General features: G+C 42.1%; 2 pseudogenes; both read left to right on the forward strand.

Annotated features, from left to right (window-relative positions):
* Positions 1 to 384: 384 nt before the first annotated feature.
* Positions 385 to 565, forward strand: LOC129252029 (5.8S ribosomal RNA; annotated as a pseudogene).
* A 442-nt stretch (positions 566 to 1007) lies between these two features.
* LOC129252062 (large subunit ribosomal RNA) overlaps positions 1008 to 7500 on the forward strand; it is a 9721-nt pseudogene continuing 3228 nt past the window's right edge.

Genomic DNA, 7500 nt, shown 5'->3' on the forward strand with positions numbered 1-7500 from the left:
CATTTTGTAATGTTTTTTCTTATTTTTTTCTTTTAAAAACCTTTAAACATGAAAATAAAAAGTTGTACTTATTATTCATTTGATTGAATGATAAGTTAATTTGTTCACAATAACAAAAGTGGTATATATTTATTATATTATTATATATACATAAAATGATTAAAAAAATACAAAATAATTGAATCATAATAAATACCACCACTGTATTATTGTTGAACTAAGACATTCGCAACTTAATAAAAATGTTTAGAGTTAAATATATTTGATATATATTATTGAAAGAAAATCAATTTATATATTATTAATATTATTTAATTTTACTCTTTCAATTAATATATGCAAAAAAAAATTGACATTTGTTATAAATAAAAATAAATAAAAAAATACTCTAAGCGGTGGATCACTTGGCTCATGGGTCGATGAAGAACGCAGCAAACTGTGCGTCATCGTGTGAACTGCAGGACACATGAACATCGACATTTTGAACGCATATCGCAGTCCATGCTGTTATGTACATTAAATTCAATTTTAAAGTACTGCTTGGACTACATATGGTTGAGGGTTGTAAGACTATGCTAAATAAGTTGCTTATTCTTTTATAAAAATAATTGAATTTAAGCAAATGTGTATATTATTGGATTTTAAATAATTCATAATATTAATAGCAAAAAAAATAAAGATATATAATGAATTTTATTTATTATATATTCTTTAAAAAAAAAATCCTCTCAAATAAAATGAAATGATGAAAATATTGAATCTAAGTATTCTTTACAAAAAATTTTCATATTATTTATATATATATATAAAATAATAATTTATATATGTAATTAAAAGGAGGAATGTCTAGCATAAAAATTAAATTTTTTATTCTAGGATTGCCTCATTTTACATTATTATTATTTTTATATATTTACAATATATAAAAGGAGAAAAGAAAAATAGAGATGAAAAGATGATATAATTTTTTTATTAAATTGTGAGAAGATAAAAAAAGAATATTAAAACAACCTCAACTCATATGGGATTACCCCCTGAATTTAAGCATATTAATGAGGGGAGGAAAAGAAACTAACAAGGATTTTCTTAGTAGCGGCGAGCGAAAAGAAAATAGTTCAGCACTAAGTCACTTTGTCTATATGTCAAATGTGAGATGCAGTGTATGGAATATCTTAATATCTAGTATGAGAAATTAACGATTTAAGTCCTTCTTAAATGAGGCCATTTACCCATAGAGGGTGCCAGGCCCGTATAACGTTAATGATTACTAGAAAGATATTTCCAAAGAGTCGTGTTGCTTGATAGTGCAGCACTAAGTGGGTGGTAAACTCCATCTAAAACTAAATATAACCATGAGACCGATAGTAAACAAGTACCGTGAGGGAAAGTTGAAAAGAACTCTGAATAGAGAGTTAAATAGTACGTGAAACTGCTTAGAGGTTAAGCCCGATGAACCTGAATATCCATTATGAAAAATTCATCATTAAATAATTAAAAAAATAATGTGCATTTTTTTCATATAAGGACATTGTAATCTATTAACATAATAAAGTATTTATCAAAAGATCATTGGTGATATTAAGTTTATTTAAATTAATTTGCTTTTTAAGCATATTAACATAAAATAAATACTAATGATTTGATAAAGTGTTGATAGATTTTATTATATATAATGCTAAAATTCATTTTTTGAATTTTACAAAAAATTTAATATCTATGATATTAATATTTATTTGTATGCATTTATATGATTAACAATGCGAAAGATTCAGGATACCTTCGGGACCCGTCTTGAAACACGGACCAAGGAGTCTAACATATGTGCAAGTCATTGAGTTATATTAAACTTAATGGCATAATTAACTTAACTTAAATATAATGGGATTAATTTTTAGTCTATTTTTTAATAAATAGTCAATTAATTCAATCCCGGGGCGTTCCATATAGTTATGTATAATGATAATTTATTATTATTTATACCTCTAACTGGAGCGTACCTTGAGCATATATGCTGTGACCCGAAAGATGGTGAACTATACTTGATCAGGTTGAAGTCAGGGGAAACCCTGATGGAAGACCGAAACAGTTCTGACGTGCAAATCGATTGTCAGAATTGAGTATAGGGGCGAAAGACCAATCGAACCATCTAGTAGCTGGTTCCCTCCGAAGTTTCCCTCAGGATAGCTGGTGCATTTAAAAATTATATAAAATAATCTTATCTGGTAAAGCGAATGATTAGAGGCCTTAGGGTCGAAACGATTTTAACCTATTCTCAAACTTTAAATGGGTAAGAACCTCACCTTTCTTGATATGAAGGTTGAGGTTATGATATAATGTGCCCAGTGGGCCACTTTTGGTAAGCAGAACTGGCGCTGTGGGATGAACCAAACGTAATGTTACGGTGCCTAAATTAACAACTCATGCAGATACCATGAAAGGCGTTGGTTGCTTAAAACAGCAGGACGGTGGACATGGAAGTCGTAATCCGCTAAGGAGTGTGTAACAACTCACCTGCCGAAGCAACTAGCCCTTAAAATGGATGGCGCTTAAGTTGTATACCTATACATTACCGCTAAAGTAGATGATTTATAAAACAATTTCGATTGATTTATAAATTTTGAAACTTTAGTGAGTAGGAGGGTACAATAGTGTGCTTAGAAGTGTTTGGCGTAAGCCTGCATGGAGCCGCTATTGGTACAGATCTTGGTGGTAGTAGCAAATAATCGAATGAGACCTTGGAGGACTGAAGTGGAGAAGGGTTTCGTGTGAACAGTGGTTGATCACGAGTTAGTCGGTCCTAAGTTCAAGGCGAAAGCCGAAAATTTTCAAGTTTTTAATAAAAAAAAATATTAATAAAAATATATTTAAAAATAATTAAAATACTTGAATTATTTTGAACGAAAGGGAATACGGTTCCAATTCCGTAACCTGTTGAGTATCCGTTTGTTATTAAAAATGGGCCTTGTGCTCATCCTGGCAACAGGAACGACCATAAAGAAGCCGTCGAGAGATATCGGAAGAGTTTTCTTTTCTGTTTTATAGTCGTACTACCATGGAAGTCTTTCGAAGAGAGATATGGTAGATGGACTAGAAGAGCATGACATTTACTGTTGTGTCGATATTTTCTCCTCGGACCTTGAAAATTTATGGTGGGGTCACGCAAACTTCTCAACAGGCCGTACCAATATCCGCAGCTGGTCTCCAAGGTGAAGAGTCTCTAGTCGATAGAATAATGTAGGTAAGGGAAGTCGGCAAATTAGATCCGTAACTTCGGGATAAGGATTGGCTCTGAAGATTGAGATAGTCGGGCTTGATTGGGAAGCAATACCATGGTTTATGTACTCGTTCTGGGTAAATAGAGAATTACGATTCTTGTTCCCCGGATAGTAGTTACGTAGCCAATTGTGGAACTTTCTTGCTAAAATTTTTAAGGAATTATATCATTCGATATATATTCCTTTTAAATTATAACGATTATCAATTAACAATCAATTCAGAACTGGCACGGACTTGGGGAATCCGACTGTCTAATTAAAACAAAGCATTGTGATGGCCCTAACGGGTGTTGACACAATGTGATTTCTGCCCAGTGCTCTGAATGTCAAAGTGAAGAAATTCAAGTAAGCGCGGGTAAACGGCGGGAGTAACTATGACTCTCTTAAGGTAGCCAAATGCCTCGTCATCTAATTAGTGACGCGCATGAATGGATTAACGAGATTCCTACTGTCCCTATCTACTCATTCTAATTGTGAACGTTGAAGCGAACGGACGCGTGAGCGGATGTTTTACTTTGCGAATTATAAAAATATTCTTGAGCGATTGTTTTTCCCTAGAAAATACTACATTTTACCGTCGGCAAGTGACGTACATTGTGTACAAATCGGCGCGTGTGTGTGTGCAGGAAACTGTTCGGCTGTCGTGCGACCGTCGGTGGGTTTTTCGCCGTTACTGAGAGACACTTAAATTGCGCGTACCTGACTGGTAGCTATTAAGCGAAAAACTATTGTGCGTGTAATTGTCCCGTCAAGTGGGCGCCGCTATAATTGCGCGCACCTGTGTCGGTGTAACACGTGCTGGAAAACTTTTATTGTTGTGCGGGTAGCGAGGAACGCTATAAATTTTTGCGAATTCTCTTTTGTGCTATATCCGCGAGTGATTAGCGCTAATTGAGTAACGCTGCGGTGAAGCAGTGCATGAACTGTGCATTGTGCTTAGTGAGTGCCGTTGTGTGAGTACGGGAAAATACCGCTGTGTTTTCCCGGAATTTTAGTGAGAGACGCTATAATTGCGCGCACCTGTGGGAAAACTAAAATCGTTGTGCGGGTAGCGAGAAACACTATATACGGCGTAACTGTATAAGTGTGTGATAAACTGTGTGTGGAATTGTCGGTGGACTCTCCCGTTAGTGGGTGCCACTATAATTGCGTGCGGGTGCCACTATAATTGTTGTGCGTTTTAATTGCGTGACGCGATTTACAGTGGTGGCAGAGGGCTATGCCCAAATTAGGCGTAGGAATGAAGAGGGCGAGCACCCCTCTCCAGGGCAGTTCGAGATTGGCGTCATCAGCGATGGATGAGTCAACGTCGGGGGAGGAAGAGGTCCTCCTGAGATCACCCCCCCGCATGAAGAAGAAAACCGCTGGAGGAGCAGCGGTCACAACAGAAAAGGTGACGGCGAAAGCACCCGTAATGGGTAAGTTGGGGGTAAGCGGAAGCGAGGGCGTTTCCGAGGGGGAAAAAAAGGGGGAGAAAAAGGTGCGGAAGGCAGGGGCCAAATTGGGTCCAGCCGGGCAGCGGATGGAGAAAATCCGCAGAATTTCGGGTGCTTCCCTGGAGAATTCGGGAGCGTTCGGTGAAAAAGTTGGGGGGCAATTTATGGGGCGTTTCAAGTCCATTGTGACGGCCTTTAGTGGAGCCGTCATAGACATGGACGGCGTCCCAAAGAACGCAGCGAAGGACCTCCTGGGATACTCCTTGGAGTTCGAGGCGCTTTTTGTGGAGATGGTGGCGGAGATCGCCCATCTTCGTGGGCGGTTGGAAGCCACAAAAACAAGTAGAGAGGAAGCACCTCGGAGGACGGCTGGAGCTTCGCTGGCTGGTGCAGCGCTGATGCCGGCACCTCAGGCGCCTGCGCCTGTGTTGCCTGCGTTGCCGGTGCCCAAGCCAGTTGAGACCTGGTCGGTCGTAGTAAGGGGTAAGACCCCCACTACGTCCAAAGAGGTGATCAAAAAAGTAGTAAAAGAGGTAGGGCCTTCTATGGGGGTAAGGGTGCACGAGGTGCGCCCGTTGAAGGATGGAGGTGCGATTATTCGCACCCCATCAGTTGCTGAGAGGGATAACTTGGTAAAAAATGCCAAGTTTTCCGAGGTGGGGCTCGATGTGAGCATACGTCGGAAGCTGGGGCCTAGGGTTGTGGTCCAGGGGGTCCACACGGAGATCTCCCCTGACGAGTTCATGGGAGAGTTGTTCCGTTTGAACCTCAAGGAGTTCAGCCCTGGGTGTCTTGAGAAGGACGTGAGGATGATCAGCCGTCCTTGGAAGGTCAGCCCTGATGGAGTGACGAATGTGGTCCTTGAGGGCACGGACATGCTAATGTCCGCCCTCCTGGAAGCAGGTCGCTGCTACGTAAAGTGGTTTTCCTTCCGGGTACGGCCGGACCAACTGACGCCCGGCTGCTTCCGATGCATGGGATTTGATCACAGGGTGGCAGAATGCAGAGCCAAGAAGGATGTCTGCCGTAGGTGCGGGCAGGAAGGACACAGGAGTGCAGGTTGTGGCAATGCCCCGCATTGTCGCAACTGTGCATTTAAGGGCAAGCCAGCCGGACATCTGATGATGTCCACTGTCTGCCCGGTGTACTGTGCCATTGTTGCCCGTGCGAATGCTAGACATTGATGGTTGAGCTATATCAACTGAACTGTCAGGGGTCTTATGCCGTGATGTGTGAATTGGGGGCGTGTATGTCGGAGGGGGGCTGCGGCATTGCTTTGCTCCAGGAACCATACTCCACCAATGGGGTGGTGAGAGGTCTTCCTGGTGGCTTCAGGGTCTTTACGGACCTTGGAGTCAATGCCGCAGTAGCTGTGTGTGAGCCAAGCTACTCTTGCGTAGTGGTTGACTCATCACAGTGGGGAGTATGTGTGTGTGTTGAGGGCGATTTCGGCAAAGTATATGTCGCCAGCCTATACTGCAAGTTCAATGAACCTCTAGAACCATACTTGAGATACATAGAGGCGGTGCTACTACGTGAAAGTAGCAACCCTGTCATCATGTGTCTCGATGCCAATGCCACCTCCCCGATGTGGTTCAGCAAAACATCCAGGCACACTGCTGGATATCGGAGCCACAGTCGTGGTGAGGCCATGAGCGATTGGGTGGTGGCAAATAGCCTCCTCATTGCAAACGAACCGAGTGAATGGTATACGTTTGATGGGCCTAGAGGAGTGAGCGACATTGACGTGACGCTCATGAATGAAGCAGCCGCGAGCAAGTTTGAATGTAGCTGGAGTGTCAAGGGTGGTTGGGGAATTAGTGACCATAATTTAATTCAAATCATGGTTACTCCTCGTACCCCACAGTCGGAAAGTGTGAGTCCTTTGAGACGATGGCGTACCACATGCGCCGACTGGAATAGATACGGTCAGACCGTTAGAGAAGCGGTATTGGGTATACCGCTTAACGTGTTTGAAAATTTCGGGGTCGACGAGCAAATTGCTCGTTTATCAGAATGTGTCTGGGGGGTTAATGACACGATGTTCAAAAAAGCTAGGGTTGCCAGACTTAAAGGTGTTAAGTGGTGGACTAGCGAGTTGAATTCAAAGAGGAGGTCTGTCCGGCGCTTGAGGCGGTTGTTTCAACGTGGCAGGCGGACCAATTCGGAGAATTTGCCACAGCTCAAGGCTCAATTCAGAGTAGGAATGAAGGAATATAAGAGAATGTTGGTAGAAGTCAAAGAGGAAGAGTGGAGAAGGTTTGTCGGGGAAAATAGGGACGACCCTTGGGGACAGGTCTATAGGATCTGTCGGGGTCGTCGGAACGAGATGGCTAGCTCTCTTCGCGTGGGTGACACTGTGTCATCCACGTGGAGAGAATGCGCCAGTGTTCTGTTAGGCGAGTTTTTTCCCAGGGCTGAGGTTCAGGTTCCTCCTGCACAAGAGGTGCCTGTCCCTCCAATAGAAGTTGAGGAGTTGGAATATGCGTTTGGCCTGGTCAGGTCTAAAAGGTCTCCAGGTCTCGATGGTTTGAACGGAGAGATGTGTAAATGCTTGTGGGAGTTCATTCCGGAATATTTGGAGGCCATTTATGATCAATGCATATGGGAGGGATATTTTCCACGTGAGTGGAAAGTTGCTAGGGTCGTCGTACTCTTGAAGTCGCCCGATAAGATCAGGAGTGATCCTCGATCTTATCGTGGTATCAGCCTCCTTCCAGTACTTGGAAAAGTGCTGGAAAGAGTTATGGTAGAGCGCCTTCAGGAGCTAACTCGGGGTGTTAGGTCGG

The sequence above is a fragment of the Anastrepha obliqua genome, unplaced genomic scaffold (genome assembly GCF_027943255.1).
Source record: "Anastrepha obliqua isolate idAnaObli1 unplaced genomic scaffold, idAnaObli1_1.0 ptg000139l, whole genome shotgun sequence".
NCBI lineage: Eukaryota > Metazoa > Arthropoda > Insecta > Diptera > Tephritidae > Anastrepha > Anastrepha obliqua.